The sequence below is a fragment of the Palaemon carinicauda genome, unplaced genomic scaffold (assembly GCF_036898095.1).
Source record: "Palaemon carinicauda isolate YSFRI2023 unplaced genomic scaffold, ASM3689809v2 scaffold2, whole genome shotgun sequence".
In the NCBI taxonomy this organism is placed as follows: domain Eukaryota; kingdom Metazoa; phylum Arthropoda; class Malacostraca; order Decapoda; family Palaemonidae; genus Palaemon; species Palaemon carinicauda.
This window is the reverse complement of record NW_027169589.1, coordinates 188,632-208,798: the sequence shown is the minus strand read 5'-3', so window position 1 is coordinate 208,798 and position 20,167 is coordinate 188,632. Positions and strand designations below refer to the sequence as shown.

General features: G+C 39.5%; 1 protein-coding gene across 1 annotated transcript in view; it reads right to left on the bottom strand.

Moving 5' to 3' along the window:
• The window catches only part of LOC137635936 (zinc finger protein 271-like), a 63,684-nt gene extending 54,748 nt beyond the window's left edge, over positions 1–8,936 (bottom strand). Inside the window, exons 1-2 of the mRNA XM_068368386.1 lie at positions 8,810–8,936; positions 8,284–8,329 (exon numbers count right to left, since the gene is read on the bottom strand). The gene's annotated coding sequence lies outside the window, so the exon portion shown is untranslated. The remainder of the gene's footprint in view (positions 1–8,283; positions 8,330–8,809) is intronic.
• Positions 8,937–20,167: the final 11,231 nt, after the last annotated feature.

Genomic DNA, 20,167 nt, shown 5'->3' with positions numbered 1-20,167 from the left:
CGTCCTGAACGTCAACACGAGCATGCGGTGGCGGCTGAACATCAACAAGCGGCTGAAAGTCAACACGGGACTGCATCGAGTGAGGCTCCAAGTCACGTGACTGACGTGACTTTGTAACGTCAACAGGACGAGTAAAGGCTCGTTTGGGCGGCTGAAGGCCAGGATCTCGATCAGCGTAACGGCGAGGATCATCGTGAACCTACTCAACGGTATACTCCTCCATAAGGGAGGCAAGCTTATTCTGCACATCCTGCAGGACAACCCATTTAGGATCAACGGGAGTCGGTACGGGTCGAGACGATGGTAAAACATTGCCTTTACTAAGACTCTCGGAGCCCGTGTTACGCTTTCGTTTAGGCGGCGAGCAGTCTTCCGATGACTGCACAGGGTCAGAGCTGTCCCAATGGCTACAGCCAGGACGCTGGACCTGTCCTGAAGGGACTGACTTCCGCTTTAAGGGTCTAGAAACTTTGCTCCACGGTTTCTTTCGCGAGAAGCCTTCGGATGACGAGGAGAAAACCGCCTCGCTCGTCTTATGGTAGGGGCGGTCTTGACGAGACACGCCCAAAACCATAGAGGGAACGTCTGTTCGTTGGTTAGAGCCTCTCGTCCCCATAAGTCCTACGACATTACTTCTCCCTGGTGCATGGGAGCTTGCAAGAGGTCTCGGACTAGGAGAACGACAAGCACGAACAGACGAACCCTCGGTCGCAACACTAAAAACACTTCGCACTAATCACTTTATCCCCACGATTTTCTAATGTGGCACTCTGACACTTTAACACTTTCACATCCGCCATGAGTTGATTACGGTCCGTTGCCAAAGACTCAACTCTCTCGCCCAACGCTTGAATGGCAAGCAACATATCCCGCATGGATGGTTCATGAGTGCTAGTAGAAGGTTCAGGCACAACTACTACAGGGGAAGGATTAGGTTCAGGGGCATGGGAGGAGGAAAAATCTAATGATCTAGAGGAACTTCTCCTCACCCTATCTCTCTCTAGCTTACGAGAATACTTATCAAACTCTAGCCAGTCGAATTCCGAAAGTACCACGCACTCATCACACCGATCTCCTAATTGGCAGGTTTTACCCCGGCAATTAGAACACACGGTATGTGGGTCGAGAGAGGCCTTTGGAAGACGTTTGTTACAATCCCTAGCATTACATTTACGAAATTTAGGAATCGGAGAAGGGTCAGCCATTTTGAAAAGTCAAAGAAAATCCAAAAACAATCCAAAGTCATCAACAATACAAAAAAGGGTTCAAGAGTTTTAATTGAAGATAAAAACACCTGCACTGCGAAAGCTCAAAACCAAAAAGAAGTACTTCACCAAGAATGACGAAAAACTCCAGGTCAACAGCGAGTAATGGAATCAACTTGTCGACAAGACCGACAGAGAAGAACTGGAGCTGTTTACATGTATATGCGGTATCTGGCTGATAGTTGGCGCTGGTGGGCACACCCGCAACCTTCATGGCGATCGCTCGCGAGTTTTTGTGTTTCTGTCGAGCCGTCCGAGACGTCAGCTATTATATATTCACCGGCTAAGTTTAATATTTAAAAATAGGAGTTATGGAAATTGGGTGGTAATCAGTGGGACTTGAGCTACCACAAACACATTTACATAGAGGAGTAACATTACCAATTCTCCAACAAGTGCTAAAAGCTCCTCTTCTTGCTAACTTGCGCAAAATAACAGATAACTTTGGAGCTAAGAAATCTGCACTTTATAAAAAACAAAGGAAAAATAACATTTGGATCTACAACCGGAATGTCCTTCTGCTAACTAAATAACACATGCATAACGAACGACAGCGCCCATGGCGCCTCCGGTGAGCGGCTAAGCTCCATAACACATAAAATTCCACTAATTCACTGTGAAGCAGGAGCTAAAAATTATACTCTGTAAAGAATAAATACTCAACTTTCCAGAGGCAGAAGAAGCTGGAGATTGCATTATAAATCCTCTCAATAACGATCACAAAACGTTAGGATAACAGGGAAAATCACCGTGCGCAATCGCTATAGAAATAGGAATGAGCGCCACCTTGGATACTCGTAATAGTACAGGAGGAAGGGTAACATTGATAACGGCTCCCCTTCTGTTTTCGCCAATCTTCCCCCTCGAAACAAAAATGCTATTTGGGGTGAAGATTGCTATGTGTCATATCAAGATATACGTCCCCTGATATTATGCGATATCCTTAAGAGAAATTTTAAGGATATTCGCGCCAGGAGTTAGAATTCTGGAGACCTAAAGGTCAATTCTCTGGGAATATCACTGTAGCCAAATATCCCTTAGAAAGCTACCTATAGGAACCTTCCATCAGGACGACATGGCTTGAGCCCAAAAAACACATCTAAATTATGCTAATTTAACTGTGAGAAGGGAGCGAAAAATTATACACAGGAAAGATATAATACTCAACTTTCCAGAGGATGAAGATGCTGGAGATTGCATAGTAATAATCCTTGAAATAGTAACAAAACCGAGAGCAGTTGGGAGATACACCGTGCTTAATTCGCTACTACAAAAGGAATAGTTCGCCGTAGTAGTACGGGAAGGGGATCCACCGGGTAACCTTGATGACGGCTCCCCTTCAATTTCGCCACTCTTCCCCCTCAGAGCGAAAACTCTATTCGGGGTGAAGATTGCCGTGTGTCGTATCAAGAAATACATCCCCTGATATTATGCGATATCCTTGAGTTATTTTAAGGATACTCGCGCCACGAGTTAGAATTCTGGAGACCTGTGGTCAATTCTCTGGGAATATCACTGTTGCCAAATATCCCTTAGAAACCTGCCTAAAGGAACCTTCCATCAGGACAACATGGCTGAGCCCAAAAATAATAATAATAATAATAATAACCCCTGCAAAGAGTGAGGGCTGATTGTACCCAGATCGTGGCAAACCGCAAGAAGGCAATCTCGATCCTGAAGCAACTACCTTTCCGACAAGACCAGGATCAACAAGTTATCGAGATACATCAGCAAACATATCTCTGACAAAAGGGACCAAGCAGCTACCAGAGTGAACACTTGGGGAGCCATACAGTCACCTCAAGCACACTCCCTATGATGGAAGTTGTTCACATGTGTCCGCACCTCGGACTGGTAAACACAGATAGAACCGACTACCTCTCTAGAGGATTTCTGATACTAAGACTTCACAGAAGTCGCACTCCAAGGTGGTAAAGGTAAGCTCGTGTTTACCGTTGCTGACCATTAACCAATCTACAAAGTTAAAGGAGTATTGATACAGTACTTAGCGAGTCTCCAGCTCTAGGGGGAACAAATGCCTGAGACGTAAGTGTCAACGGGAAAACCAAATTCCAAAAATAAAGTCAACAAGGTCACCAGTAGGGGCCCGAGACAGAGATGGGAGGTTCTGTGTCGTCAGGAATCTTGCAACGAGAACCAAACCAGATGGGTCCTTCCGATGACTTGGGCCTCAAGTCTTGGAAGCCCAGTCTTACAGAAGGGATCCTGTCTCCTTTTGCTCCCAGGACTCAGCTGCAAAGGAAACAAGAGGAGAGGGTGTCCTTGCGAGGAACTTCCGGTGGAGCTGAAGTCTGAGGTGGGACCATCTGGGCAGATGGTAGTTCTGGGAGCAGAATGGATAGTCTAGATGCACAAACTCAACCTGCCCCAACTAGTAGATGTTTGTAAATGAGAACTTACTCAGAGACCCCAAATCCCTACCCATTCTTAGGAGAAAGGTATTCTCTTAAAAGGGCGTACCCTGTCTCGGATATCTTCGTTTACTGATTAGTTTAACTGAGATAAGTTCCTATTGTTCCCAAAGGGAAATGACACGTCTAGAGAAATCTTGGAGTCTATGTACGTCTAATACCCAGACGAACAATCCGGAGTTGAACAACGACCTGATAGGGATGGAGGAGGAACCTGCTTGGAGGAAACCCTCCTACATCCGGGTTCTATGGGAGGGCACGGGCTCCTTGGAGAACCTGACTCTGCTAAGAGATATTGCCAACAGCCATGAAAGAGGCCACTGATGCCTTGCAACAGAGTCGAAAACTACCTGATTCACGGTACTTATGAGCTGTAATCATGGTGCATCCTTCGCAAATGAAGGGACTTCCGTAAGTTCTCTATGGGGCGATCACGTGTATTTGCATCTCTTCGTGATAGTATCAAGGTATGCTCATGCCCCAATGAGGTAACGCACACAGCTGTCAAAGCAATCAGACCTTCGTCAGTAGTAGGGTTGGAGGACGTGGAAAACTCCAGTGCCACAAAGGAACTGGATGTTCACGAGATGTAGCATTGTAAATATGCAAGCCAACACTCACTAAAGAACCTACAGGATGTTCGAGAGTTGCCTCACATGCTCATGAAGAAAGGCACATACACTCAAATGGATACAAGCTAGGCAAGGTATCTTGTCTATGAACATGTACAGTACTCACTGAAACAGAAAAACAAAGACCCTTCCCCTGATGGGTTAGATGCCATAGGCAAGGTTCTTGGAGGGTCCACCTCACAAGGCTTGCAGAGATTCATTGTGCCTTTGAGGCACAGTTAAGAGAGGCTGTGACTACAGAGAGTCGGCAGTCACCATCACTAGGGTGCTATGATGAGCTCATTTCCGAAGGACTGAGGGAAGGTCCTGACAAATCAGGTACCCGCCTCCGAGGCGCTTGAGAGGGATGACCGCTCACGTGAAAAAGCCCTATCACCTTAGCGAGAAGGGCGTCCTACCCTGGAAAGTGGAAGAACAAAGTTCCTCCTGCTGAGTAGACTCAGCATGCTACAGCCTGGCAAGGACTCCATGGAGAACCTACTAACAACTCCTCTAGATGAGAAGTTGCGGAGGGAGCTTACACTAAGGGCACAAGACTATCTGGAAAGAACAGCACTCCAGACGCTTAGATGGGGAAGGCTGGATGGAGGAACAAAATTTCTCCCGCACCTTCTGAAGGGAGTGCCACTCCAAAGGATCAAGTACTATCACTAAAGTACAGCTTAATTAGCTAAGGTACAGCAACACATCACTTGTAAGTGATGGCTTTATTGTATAGAGTAGTCGACTCTATCAACTCCCAAACACCTGTATAGTACGGTACATTAAATGGGATTTTGTATACAGTGTTGTTCTGTACACTAAGTTAATACAGTACCCTAAAACAATAGCAGAACCTTCAGATGTTGTTGAAGCAGCTCTTTTGGGGGCCTTGATATTAACAAAGTAAAGATAATGTGATGGCAGCACAAAGACGACAGAAGCAGATGATGCACAAGCAAGGACAGACGATGTGAGACTGAGACAGAGTCAGCGAGAGATGGGCTGTTGTGCTGTGCGAAAAGAGAAATGATGCGAAGTAGGCAGGGTGCAAAGGAACAAGGTCGGTTTGAAATCGTCGAGTCGCAAGCGTAATTATTGTGAAACAGCGAATGGGTGAATATTTATTTGATAGGTTATCTGGTTCTCTGTATCATAAGTGACCGAATCTGCAAATACGGAGGGCTTACTGTACACCACTACTCCTCCCAAGAAACCATGCAGAGAAACCAGACAAACTCCAGACAGACAGATCAGTCATCCTGTCCTTTGGTAGTCTTCGGAACTCCGTAACAGGCGTCATATCCGAAGATTCGTTTACCATCTCTGGAACTCGGTACCAGGGGGACAGCAGTATGTAGCAGTGCATGGCAATATCTCATCCAGGAAGGGGAATAGGGCGGCATTCTTCATCCTGACTAACAGTGCATACAGCATTGTCTCTTTCACAGGGAGAGAAATGGTAAGAGTTAAGTGAACATAACTTCTATCAATTGGACTTCCTAGACTTCACAATGATCTCTACTCAAACTTCTCCTAAGTGGTAGGGAAGATGCAAAAAGGAAAGAAGACAAAGTTCATCTTCTCTGAAGTCGTATAGGCCAATGAACGACTCTCATAGGACAGGACATATGTCAGCAAACCTCCTTCCAGGATCGCAAGGGAAGAAGGACGGCAATCTGCCCACGGAGCACAAGCGATACCCAAAAGAAAATCTTCCTTAGGCTCACACTGTCAGCCCCACACACGTGAGATAGGACAACAACAGACATGCCACCTACACAAACAATTCTACTGAATAGTTGCATGTAGCACAGAAACAATGAAACACTGTTGGCCAGGGCACCAGCTATCCGTTGAGATACTACCGCTAGAGAATTATTGGGTCCTTTGACTGGCCAGACAGTACTATATTGGATCCTTCTCTCTGGTTATGGCTCATTTTCCTTTTGCCTACACATACGCCGAATAGTTTGGCCTATTCTTTACATATTCTCCTCTGCCCTCATACACCTTACAACACTGAGATTACCAAACAAGTCTTCCTCGCTCAGGGGGTAAACTACTGCAATGTTACTGTTCAGTGGCTACTTTCTTCTTGGTAAGGATAGGAGAGACTCTTTAGCTATGGTAAGCAGCTCTTCTAGGAGAAGGACACTCCAAAACCAAACCATTGTTCTCTGTTCTTGGATAGTGTCATAGCCTCTGTACCATGGTCTTTCACTGTCTTGGGATAGAGTTCTTTTGCTTGAGGGTACACCCAGGCACAGTAATCTATCTTGTTTCTCTTTCTCTTGTTTTCTAGTGTTTATAGTTTATATATGAAATTTTTATTTTAACGTTGTTACTGTATTTTCAATAAAATATTTTATTTTAATTGTTAATTACATTCTGTGTAGTTTCCTTATTTCCTTTCCTCACTGGGCTATTTTCTCTCTTGTAGCCCTAAGACTTATAGCATTATGCTTTTCCAACTTGGGTTATAGCTTAGCAAGTAATAATAATAATAATAATAATAATAATAATAATAATAATAATAATAATAGGTAAATTAAATTTTATATTTATTATGCTATACATCCTGTAAGGAACATTGTTTTTTTTTACATATCAAATGTTAATGTAATAATAAAAACTTTATAACTCAAAGACGTCATTGTATTCTAGAACATAAGTTCCTAGATATTACTCATAATTACTTTGCTACTGGCCCGGTGTGTGTATTGCATGACATTAGCCCTGGACGTTCTAAAGTTCATTAGGAATTTTCCAGAGAAAACTTGTGGTATATATAAGAAAATATGTGAAGCGTGAGGGGAGCACACTTGACCAAATTTTCTCATAGACCAAGTAATCATTGCTTTGGTGGAGATATTTGGTGTGATGTGCGTATTCTATGAACCTTGTAAAATATTGTATATACTTGTTAAATCATAAATATAGTTATTGATATTACTTGCTGGTAATTATTTTCTTATCCCTGTTACTGTTTTTCCATTTTTCCCTAATCATAAAAGTAGATTTTACATAATCTATGTTGAGTATAATAGCTGATCGTAACAATACACAATTACAGTTACCAGGAAACACTGCATAACCAATCATGAATTCCCTCCAAGAAGATTACAAGACTAAACATTCAAACTTAAAGAAAAGCAGTAGATTGAAACAGCAAGATAAGGGCGCTAAACAGTACTCTCAGACGGCCATAGTCAAATTGAAGGATTGCTCTTCTTGTCAGGTAGGTGAGGCTTCCTCTTCCCTGATGGAAAACTACTGTATGTTTACCTTGTTAAAAGTCTAACGGCTGTTCCAAGTTTTCTGACGTTTTGCACTACTGTACGTGTAGGATCGAAGCCAAATTTGATGGGTAGTACAACTATGTGAATACTGCTTGCAGCCGAATTCAAAAGTAGTAATCTTGATGACTGAGAATTGACTGGGTCTTATCCACATCCACCACCTACATGTTGTAACAACTGCCTTGTTAAATTTCCAACAGCCTTTCCAGCTTCGCTGAAATTATACTCCTATTAAAAGACGATGGTTCGTATTCTTGTAGGAACAACTTAAACTTCCACCACCTAAACTAACCTAAATATAAGAGTCCTTACTTATGGGGGACTGAAGGAGATCTAGTCATTTTGTCACCGTACCTTTTCGTAGCCAAGAATTTGGTAATTTCATAACAGATTCCATACTCAAAAGGACTGAAGTCCTCACCTTACTTAAACTAACCTAAGACACCCACTTCTTACTCAGCAAATATCATAGCATCTTTGAGCGGTGCATAGGTAAATATACACCACACTACAAAAAGGTTTAAAAGTTACTCATGAATGGTAGAGACAAGGGACAGTGACAATAGCCTGGATATCCTTATATATATTTTCATATATATATATACAGTATACAGTTTTAATCCACGTTAATATGACTGCTTTGGCATTCTTATTGACACAATCTTATACTTACCTATCGACTGTCGTCCACGCAGCTCTCCCGGAAATGCTTTGTTGTCCTGTAAAGATGTGAAAAAAATTACTTAATATTCCATAAAGGAGTGTATGTATGATAGCGGCCACATGTATGTATTATTATGCCTAACTTAGAATACGGCAGTGTAAGGGTGTGTTAGTCCCCCCCCCCACCGTTAGATAAGGACACGGCTTGTAGGTTAGGTTAGGGAGGGGGAAAGTTTATGTTAGTTGATGTCCATTTCTAATGAACGCATGAGGAACTGGCCGCTGATATACAAAGGCTCCCTTTAGCCTGCAAAGTTAAGGGGGGGGGGGGGGGGGGCAGGCCACAGCAAGTTAGGTTATGGGTTCTGAGTATATCCACCAAACGAAGGTTTCAGCAATACTCTATACATTCATAAGACAGGCAGTACTTGGACTGATCTATACGGGAAGAACTTACTTGAATTCACCACCTATACAAACTCCCATCAAAATCCCTATTAGTATTTCAACAGATAAAACACTGAACACATACTTACTATAATGACGAGTTTCTTCAAGTGAACCTCAGTAACAACGTTGGGATGAGGATTTATTAACTTACTTGGATAAACTAAACAACAACAACAGTAACTAAATGTAGACAACTTGGACGGGTGACAACAATCCTTTGGAACCGTTTGGTACTGTCATATATCTATATCTTTAGTCTGTTTCATACGTTGTTTGTCCATTTAAAAATATAAATATTGAAATATTTTATTTTAAGTTTTAATAATATTCATAGCCGATAGAATAAATCTATTTTGATAATATAAAAATAACTACTTTTAATGGGAACACCGCCTTCTGCGGTCAAGTGAGTTCGCAAAATTACGAAAACACTTACAGATTAATCATAATAAATATTAACGTTGCTTATTATTATTATTATTATTATTATTATTATTATTATTATTATTATTATTATTATTATTACTTACTAGGCTACAACCCTAGGAGGAAAAGCAGGATGTTATAAGACCAGGGGCCCCAACAGGGAAAATAGCCGAGTGAGGAAAGAAACAAGGAAAAACAAAATGGTTAAAAAAAAGTAACATTAAAATAAATATTTCGTACATAAACTATAAAAGAAATAACAAACAAGAGGAAAAGAAATTAGATAGAATATTGTGCCCGCGTGTACCCTCAAGCAAGAGAACTCTAACCCAAGACCGTAGAAGACCATGGTAGCCTACAGAAGCTATGGCACTACCCAAGACTAGAAAGCAATGGTTTGGTTTTGGAGTGTCCTCCTAGAAGAGCTGATTATCATAGATAAAGAGCCTCTTCTACCCTTACCAAGAGGAAAGTAGCCACTGAACAATTACAGTGCAGTAGTTAACCCCTTGGGTGAAGAAGAATTGTTTGGTAATCTCGGTATTGTCAGGTGTATAAGGACAAAAGAGAATATGTAAAGAATATGCCACACTATTCGGTGTATGTGTAGGCAATGGGGAAGTGAACCATGGACAGAGAAAAGGATCCAATGTATTACTGTCTGGCCAGTCAAAGGACCCCATAATTCTCTAGCGGTAGTATCTCAACGGGGTAGCTGGTGCCCTGGCCAACCTACCACCTAAAATTTCACCAGAAACAAGTTGCCTCAGCATTTTCTATAAAAAAAAACATAAATAATCCTTCATTTATGGTGTATTTCAAATGAATCTGACATTATTTCCAAGAGGAAAGGGTATCTTAATGCTCTTTCCCACCCTACAAGCTAGGGGCCCCTCAGTTGGTAATCGGGGTTTTGGTTAGGGAAATACCTAGCGCCGGTGTATATGTTTTGTTATTATCTATACAAACTTATCTATTTATTATGCATATGTTTCGCTATTCGGCTATTGAGTTGGTATGTAATTATCTTTTCAGCTCCATCTATTTACTGTACAATCCCCGTCAGATCTGCATTCTGTTATCAGACTGCTGTGTACTAAGTAGGTCGAGGTCTTTGTGTGTGTGTGCTTAGCTGTAAATAAAGGCTCATTATTTCACCTGCGAGTATTGTGTACTGTTTACTGAATCCAGCCCTTACCAACATACTGGCGTGGTGGGAGGCTGGCAGCTATTTCGAACTCTCATCTACTTGAGAAGAAAAAAGAAAAAAAACAAAACTGTGGTGGAGTTGCTGAGTAACTAACTAGTTTCTGTATATATTATTATTATCATTATTATTATCAAATGCTAAGCTACAACCCTAGTTGGAAAAGCAGGATGCTATAAGCCCAGGGGCCCCAACAGAGAAAGTAGCTCAGTGAGGAAAGGAAACAAGGAAAAATTAAATATTTTAAAAAATAGTAACATTAATATAAATATTTTCAATATAAAATATAAAAACTTTAACAAAACAAGAAGATAAAGTGTGCCTGAGTGTACCCTCAAGCAAGAGAACTCTAACCAAAGACAGTGGAAGACCATGGTACAGAGGCTATGGCACTACCCAAGACTAGAGAACAAAATGCCGGACCTTCACTAAATGGGATAGACTTTTCTGGCGTTTCTTTTGCCCTGTGAATGCAATCTGTAGTTTTGTGATTTAGTATTATTTAAGTTGCACCAACAGATCTATGGCAAGTACACACAGGGGACCAAAGCAATGGTGTCTTGGGAAGTCTGAAACAGTGAATTCTTTTGAAAATTAGAAACAGAATTTACAATATACACTGTCATTGGACCTTAACTTTGCCCCATTTTTAATTAATGACACTCAGTGGCTTAAAATGACAAGGGCCTCCCCTCTGCGTGGTTTTATTGATGGTGATGATAATACGAGACTATATAATAAGCTCCCACGAGACATCCAAAGGATTGAAGACATTAAGGCTTTCAAGAGGAAACTGAAGACTTTCTTATTTCATCATTCGTCTAACAGTGAATATTTAACAGTAAATGAACAATACGTGATATGAAACTTTACTTTTACTTTTACTTTTTACGGGTTGATTTCTCGCCCTCCATCAGACACTAAGAGTCTGTTCAGGCGGGCCTTGGTGTGTGAAAATAATTTCTTTCCAGTTAATATTTTGCTCTGTATCTTTTCAGTTATTTCGCTAGCATTTGTATTCAGGCTTAATAGTTTTCAGATCACTATCATAACACTTTCCAAAGAGATAAGTCTTCAGGTTTTTCTTGAAAGCTCCAACATTTTTGCTATTCTTGACATCAAGTGGAAGGTCATTGAAGAGTCTCGGTGCAGCATAACTAAACGTTCTTCCTCCTATAGCACGATTCACACTCATTTCGAATAATCTATGTGGGTCATCAGCATGTCTAACTCTTACTGTAGCGTTGAATACTCTGAACGAACAAGGTAAAACGACAGTGGAAGTCATGTAGAGAGTAGGGTTCCCCTGCTGTATGGGATCGAAGAAGTAGCCGTCAAAGTAAAGTAAACCCTTCAGAACATTTTTGTCAAGTACATTCAGTTTATGTTCCAGAGACAGCTCCAAGCATGGGCAATGTCCCACTTGAACTCACTAAGGCAAATCCTAGTTCTAAAGGCCACACTTTGAATACTGTTGGTCTTCCCGTGGACCTAGATAACTCCTTCCTTTCAACACACACTAGCAAATGTAGGGAGTTACTTACCAGCCATGACGTCGTTTTTTTTATCCTTTAATAACTGGATACAATAGTGCCCCTGGGCCTTTTAAACCAGGGGTCAATATGGGCTCAGTAAAAACCTCCACAGCATAAAGGCCGTCTTCCACTCCATTCAAGAAACAATCTGGTAGAATTGCGATGAAAATTTGATGAAATTGAAAACATGGGTGTTTTTGCTCGTCCAGAAGATGTTGGTGTCAATGTCGAATATCTAAATCTGTCATTCCTTATAAAGAAACCAAGTGGTGCTTCACACTCCGAGTTCTTCTACTTACCGGAACTGCTGCTAATACCTCTTTCTCTCCAACTGATTGACGGAACTAGATGATTCTATTGGATGGGTGTACTCAACCCTCCCCCCCCCCACTCCTCCGTCACCTTCTTCATTTACATATGAACCTAAAAAGAGGCAGGGACGCCTCCAAAATAAGAAAGTATATTGATAAATGAATAAAAGTTGCAGATTATCCTTCATCCATTTATATGATTTCCTTTTATCCACTTGTAAATTCTGCTGGTGTTTCAGCAATTTATATAAATGAATGAAAGAGGCTGATGATGGGTCGATTATTATATTATTATTAGCATTATTATTAACATTATTATTGCGATACTGTACTTGCACAAATACTACTCAGTGTTTGAATATAGTTTTTTTTTTGTCTTGAAAAACAATATTGTAAAGTATTCTTTTTTTTCAATAGATTTATATTCTTATATATGCTAATGGAAGAAGACTTTTTACAACGAGTGAAAACCATCCTATCGTATTATGGCAAAAGATATAGTATTGTTTTATGATACATGCCATAGCTATGTTTACGTTCACTCGCTTTACTTGTTTTTTAGGTTATATCAAACATTGGACCCCTGTGTTCTACAGGACCTACAAGATCTGTTTGTTGTATACAATTTTAGGTATTTGGAGGTAGGAGCTTACTTATTCGACACCTAACTATTTGATATCAGTGGGAGAATAAGAATTTGTCTTGTATGGATCCCATTCCCATCTGGTGAAGAATTTTTTTCACTCTTTCTTCTTGACATCTTATTTTTACATAGCATTTGTATAATGTATTATTATCATTATTATTATTATTATTATTATTATTATTATTATTATTATTATGATTATTACTTTCTAAGCTGCAACCCTAGTTGGAAAAGCAGGATACTATAAGCCCAGGGCTCCAACAGGGAAAATAGCCCAGTGAGGAAAGGAAAAAAGGAAATAAGAGAAGTAATTAACAATTAAAATAAAATATCATAAGAAAAGTAACAAAATTAAAATAAATATCTATATATAAAATATAAAAACTCTAACAAAACAACAAGAAGATAAACAAGACATAACAGCGTGCCCGAGTTTACCCTCAAGCAAGAGAAATCTAGCCTAAGACAGTAGGGAGGCAGAGGATACTACTGAGCATGTTTTTAACTGTAATGAGTTAAGTAAATTTAGAAGTAAAAGTATGCAAGCTGTGCTGTCTGTGTAAGAGGTAACTAATAATAATGATTTTTTTTCTGCAGATTGCAGATCTTTGCACCTACTACGCTTCATCTAGTACTGTGCCCACAATCACAGTGTTGTGGAGAGAGCAACGAGGAACCCGTAACCCTGATATTTCCGTTTTCTATTCTAGGGACCAGGACACGCCTTTTCCGTTTTCTGTCAATCGAGATCGCGGCTATACTATGGTAAACTCACAGGTTCACAATATATACCTCATCTCTTTTTATGACGCCACGTGAGACAGACGTCATACGCCATATATACATACGAGAAAAAAAACCTCTGGATTCAATTATGATTTAAATATTGATGATTTATGTGCATTATTCAATCTATTACCAACTCAGGTCTGATTGTTTAGAAAATATATTTGTCCACTGCGCACACACTTTGCGCTAAATTGCTTTTAATTACTTTATCTTTAGATACACCAGACTAAACCCTAACATACATAAGAATTCAGAAGCAAATCAATTAAAGAAAAGCTACATATACAAGAAAATATTTCATTAGAATTCAATTTGACATATTATAATACTTCGAATGCACAGATAACGTTCTACTAAATAACATAAAAATTACAGGTGTTTTCTTTTACCTATTTATTTGTTACTGATTTTCCGCAACTAATGACATCAATCTTCCATTATATTGGTATTATGAAACTGAATTGGTTAAAGACCTGAATGTTGTGGGAAATAATTCCAGGAAAGCCTCCTCGCTCTGATTTCCAGACCCAGGCCTGGAAGATGGAGCACAAACACTCTTACATTCAACAAACTAGAGAACCACAATGACCACACGATTCACTAACCATACACACGTTAAAGTATAAAGATTAATTATATTGGGACTGTCAAAATTGATAACACATTGAGGTTCTGGTGCTACTCAAGGCATAGACTAGTAAATCCTAATAAAATGTGCTCAGACTGATTACATTAACAGAGACAGTGACGAAAAACAATAATAATACCAATTCGCTAATATCGCAAGAGGGTCTGCCCCTCTCTTTTATTCTTCTCCTGTACTTCTCTTTCTCCCTATTTCCTTAATCTTTCCCATCCCGAGTACCTGCCTTTGAGCTATAAATTGGATTGTATCCAGGGGTACTCTTCCTTTTCCCATATTCCCCACTTCCCTATTATTATTATTGCTTGTAGTGTGTTAGGGAGAGCAATGGTGTATTGTACGGAAGTTAAACTCAGGATCTTCAACTTCGAAGCATAGAAATAAAACTTGCGCTAGCTAGTATCATTTACCCATGTTACTCTGGTTTAATTACTCACTTTAATATCTAGGGCATAATCATCCCAAACTAAATGATTAATTTGCAATAGTTTGAGCAAGAATGCTTGAGGATATAATCGAATGTAATTTCTTTATTTACACAAAATGACAATGTAATGGCACGAAATGAGAGGCAACTGAGAAATGACTTGTTTATTGCTTGCTTGGTAGATTGCTCCAACCTAGGTTCTGGTCAGTGATTAAGGGTGGTGGCAGATTTGAGCGAGCCGGTTTGTCCTCATTCGGCAGCCTGGAGTTTGGTCTCCAGGTGGGGGTTATTGGCAAGATGCCATGCTCCCATGGGTTGTTCAGGCGGCTCTGTCCTTAGAGCTCTTGTCTGAGGAGTGGTCTCTATAGAGAAAGTGCATTTGTCATTTTTTTTTCTTATATTGAAACCCGTAAGGGCCCGGCCAGACCAAGCGCGGTTAGCGGCTAGAGGTCATGGCGGCAAATTGAAACCTCAGGTATCTTATGTAGGTGCCCAGATAGGAGGCGCGAGGCTTCCCGCGCCTCCTATCTGGCCACCTACATAAGATACCTAAGGTTTCCATTTTCCGCCATTACCTCTTGCCGCTAACCTAGCAGCTAGCCGCGCTTGCTCTGGCCGAGCCCTTAGAGCTCTTGCCTGAAGGAGTGGTCTCTATAGAGCAAGTGCATTTGTCATATTTTTCTTATATTGAAACTCGTAAATGCTGACCGAGGGATAGGTCATTCTGGCTTCTACCAGGTATCTTAATCATGGGGGGTTTGTTTGTGCAGTAGCAAGGGACTAATGGGATTAATGGGCATTGACATTATTTGCTCTTAACTTCTAAACAGTCCTCTCCGTGTCCGCGAGCGGAAAGATATTGACAGATAAGTTCTGTCAGTAAGAGGGAAAGTGATATATCAGCGAGCTGCGACACCCGTGGGAGTAGGAGGTCACGGGAAGGAGGTTAAAGTTGGTTTAGTTGGAGGCAGAAGATGGAATGCATAAATATCCTCTCCAGTTATTCCTGGCTTTTCTTTTGACCTCACATCAATACTGGATTACTTAGTATGCTCTACCTTGTAATTTTCATTACTTCCTCGAAAACTTTTAACGATCAATTTCTGTCTTTGTCTCCTTTTTATAGTGTCTCCAGTATCATTTGATATCCATGGCTTTCTCCTTGTAACTTTGTGTCCCAAGACTTCACTTCAGCTTTTTTAATTCAATACTTCTCCAACCATCATCTCCTACTTTGCGTTTCATAGTCCTCATCCATGTAGGCCTGGGTCTTCCAACTCTTCTAGTGCCTTGTGGAGCCCAGCTGAACATTTGGCGAATTAATTTCTCTTGGAGAGTGCGAAGAGCATGCCTAAACCATCTCCATCTACCCCTCATCATTATCTCATCCACATATGACAATGGCTAGGTTAAGTAAAATTTGGAAATCTAATTGCCTGAAATCACATATAAAAATCAGACTATACATCAGTTCAGTGATATCAGTATTACTCTATGGACATGAGTCATGGTATGACATAGAAACAATCTCCAATAGATTTAGTGGATTTAAGAATAAGGCCCTTAGAAGGATATTGGGAGTTAAATGGCAGGACAGGATTAGAAATGAAACTATAAGAGAAATTCTTTGAAAATATATAATAGTTAGTTAAAAAGCATAACTTTATATAGTCATGACTTAGGCATTATTTGAGAGCAGTCGGATTAATTACAATAGATTTTTATGTGATATTTTCAAGCATCTTTATAATGCATATAACAAAATCTCCACCATTTATTTAAAGAAATATACAAGCCATATAGAAAATTCTCATAGTAAATCTAAATAATGGACTATAGAGATTACATGAAATATTTAATGAAAGATTCTCTCTCTCTCTCTCTCTCTCTCTCTCTCTCTCTCTCTCTCTCTCTCTCTCTCTACCTTAGTATGCCATTCACCAACGCAGCCAGTTAGACATAATGGCATACCACATTCAGCAAAGATAGTTGTAACTCTAGTTCATTTATTTATTTATTTTTTTTTTTTTGCTGGGAAGTATTTGCACAGACATGTATATAAGTCACATTTGAATTTCTTGCAAGTGGGGTTGGATGTATATACAAGGTAAATATTGTATGCATGGAGCATAATGACATCAATAAGATGAAAAGTTTGTGATACCACTTGAAGGATTTCCTCAAACACACTGTCCCACTTAACTAATAGGCCTACTAAGTTGCTTTGATTGTTATCAAAAGGAGGATTTAGAATCAATAAAATAAAAAACACATATTACAGCAAGTCATACTCCTTGTAAATAGCCAATTATCAAGTATTTGAAACAAAATCACACTCCTTTTAAACGAGTATATAGATACTCAAAACAAAAACATTCAGGAGTGGTGTTAAAATTGACACTAGACAACCACTACTCAAGAATCTCATGTTATGGAGGGTGCGGCCCCATTTAAAAACCAGCTACAAAATTACTTTTGTATACTCAAATAAGGAAAAGCATTTTGTAGTAATAAATGGCTTCATAGAACATGTGTGTAATATATAATACATAAAATACAAATCCTCCTTTGGCCTATGTCAAGCGAATTATCTCGAGAATTAAGATTCTTAACGTTTCCATCCTAAACAAAATCCATCTGAATCATATATGGATATTTCTCATGGCGTATTTATTATTATATATGGCTGTAATACGTATGTAAGGGTAACTGTACTTGAAATGATAGGAATATCCTAACATTCTTTAAGCAACCAAATGAAAACTTAATCTAGTGAGATAGTCGACATTTGTTGGATCAAGTGGTCAATATCAGACTTGGTTGATGTGGAAACACATAAGTTGCTTTCTAAGTGTCCATCAGTTAGCGAGGACCTAAATTTGTTTTTAACCAGGTTCATTTCTTAAAAGATGTTACAAACATATGTGCTACTAAACTGCCATCATCTTCATTGCATGACCAGATAGTTTTGAATATTTTTTGTTTGATGATAGTTTATAATTTTGGATATTTTGTGTTTGATGATAATTGTCTATAGAACTGATATATGGATCTACCAAAATACCTATTTCTTAGTTCATTATTACATTGCAGTTCAGTTATTTCCATTTGAAAATCCTCTGTAATATTTTTCACATCCACATGAAATGGCGAAGCAAGCAGTTCAATACCTAGAGAGTGTTTCCCCAAGGTCGGAATCTCATTGAAAATTCTTCTCGTAGAGCTCCCAGCCTGTCACCATATTTCAGACATTGCTCCATTTTGAGACGTCTTTATCTTATTCTGGGATAAAATTTCATCTTGTAAGGACACCACTCCCTTCGTCGTCCAGAAAATCAACAAACTGTTTATCTATTTGAATTCTCCTTTCACCACACCGTGGTTTCCCATGTATATGTATTCCGCTCTATCAGAGCTACATTTTGACATATGTATCATTTCATTACATGTTTCTGTTAACTCATAATTCGTATATTTGTAAGTGTAAGAAAACACATATATTTTGGCGGGCAATTCAATCTGATTTGGTGCCAGCGCCATCCTACCTTTCCGTCCGCAACTTGTAATATAGTCCCACGCACATTTGAATAAAGTATCAGTTGATCTTGGTGACGCTTGTCTCACTGTCCTTACAATCTAATCCTGGGACGTCCACTTTTTATGAATGGCTTTTACGATGTATTTTTATTAATGCTACTTTTGGCTTTTAACCATATAGTATAACCATTGTTCTTAAGTATACAGTAGTCCCATAGGTACTGTGCTATGATATCCCATCACCCTTTTACTATAGTCCATTTCTTTTAGCGATGCATATTTGCACCGACTCGCAGCGGTGCCCTTTTAGCTCGGAAAAGTTTCCGGATCGCTGATTGGTTGGACAAGATAATTCTAACCAATCAGCGATCAGGAAACTTTTCCGAGCTAAAAGGGCACCGTTGCGAGTCGGTGCAAATATGCATCGCTAAAAGAAATGGACTATAGTTATCTGCACGAGATGATGAAAGGACACTCATGTGGACTAACTGTTCACCCCACAAAGGCTTCAATTATATATATTTTCTGATTTTACAAAACTAAAAAGAATATCTTTTCGCTGGTGATGATATAACAAAACGGAAAACGTAATTTTATATCAGTAAAAGTAAAATCAAGGGGACTGTCTGTAGGTAATATTTAGAACAAAATTCATAATGATTTTAAAATGTGTAATTAACCATTATTTTTTTCAGCTGATAATATAACAAAATGAAAAATATTCTATATTAGTAAAAGTAAAATTAAGGCCATGGTTTTTAGGTAATATCTATTACAAAATTTGTAGTAATTTTCAACCTAGTAAGTAACCATTAGACAATTCCTAAAGAAATTTGTAATTAATAATTCTGAGAGAGAGAGAGAGAGAGAGAGAGAGAGAGAGAGAGAGAGAGAGAGAGAGAGAGAGAGAGAGAGAGAGAGAGAGAGAATCTCTTTCTCACACGTCTTTGTGTCACATCATTAACAACATAACTATCAACAGCAACTACTACTTCTACCAGTAATAGTACTACCACTACTACTACTACTGCCAATAAAAGGATGACCATTCAATTTAAATTTCTATTAGTTTGTCCCTGGAAATCTCAGGACAATGAAAAAAATCCTGAGATTGTTTAACCCTCGGAAAATGGGCGGGATCCAAGGAACCTGGGAGAGAAATCCTACCAAGCATGTTTTAGGCCGGGAGCACACTAGCGACTCTGTGGCGCCACAAAGCCACAGCATCGTGTGGCGGGGATGTGGTCTCCCATAGGTTTCCATTATTTTCAAGTTTTGCCGCGCAAACTAGTGACTGTGGGAAGCGACGGTGGCTCTCTGTCGCTCATCCCCGCCACAGGTGTGGTGTGGCTTTGAAAACAATGGAAACCTATGGGAGACCACATCCCCGCCACACGATGCTGTGGCTTTGTGGCGCCACAGAGTCGCTAGTGTGCTCCCGGCCCTAATGTATGCGACGTCGTTGTAGCGAAGGAGTTAATTAATTGGATATGTAAATGCGTTTGTTTGTAGGAAAAACATATCGAAACGGCTTTATTTACTTTATTTTGAATTTTTAAGGATGCAGTAGGTAAAGCAACATTTGTAAAAACATCATCATTACATATATTAAGAATACTATTGGTTATTTATACATGAGCATATCCTCGAGAGCTTAGAAGCAACTAATGACAAGACAAAATTAGCCGAGTGTGTTTACATGTTCTCAGCTGGGCTCACACAGAAAAAAGTTGATTTCATTGATATAAAATTATTCCTCAAATAGGCTATTTCTTACATTTGCTAATAATAAAGTAAAAATTGTTTTATAATTTTCATGTAAATAAATATACAGTAAATAGTTATAATTTTTTCAGAACTACGCAGCCTAACTCTTCTTACAGTGACCTCTGCCAACTTCACTACAATGGTTATCTTGATTCA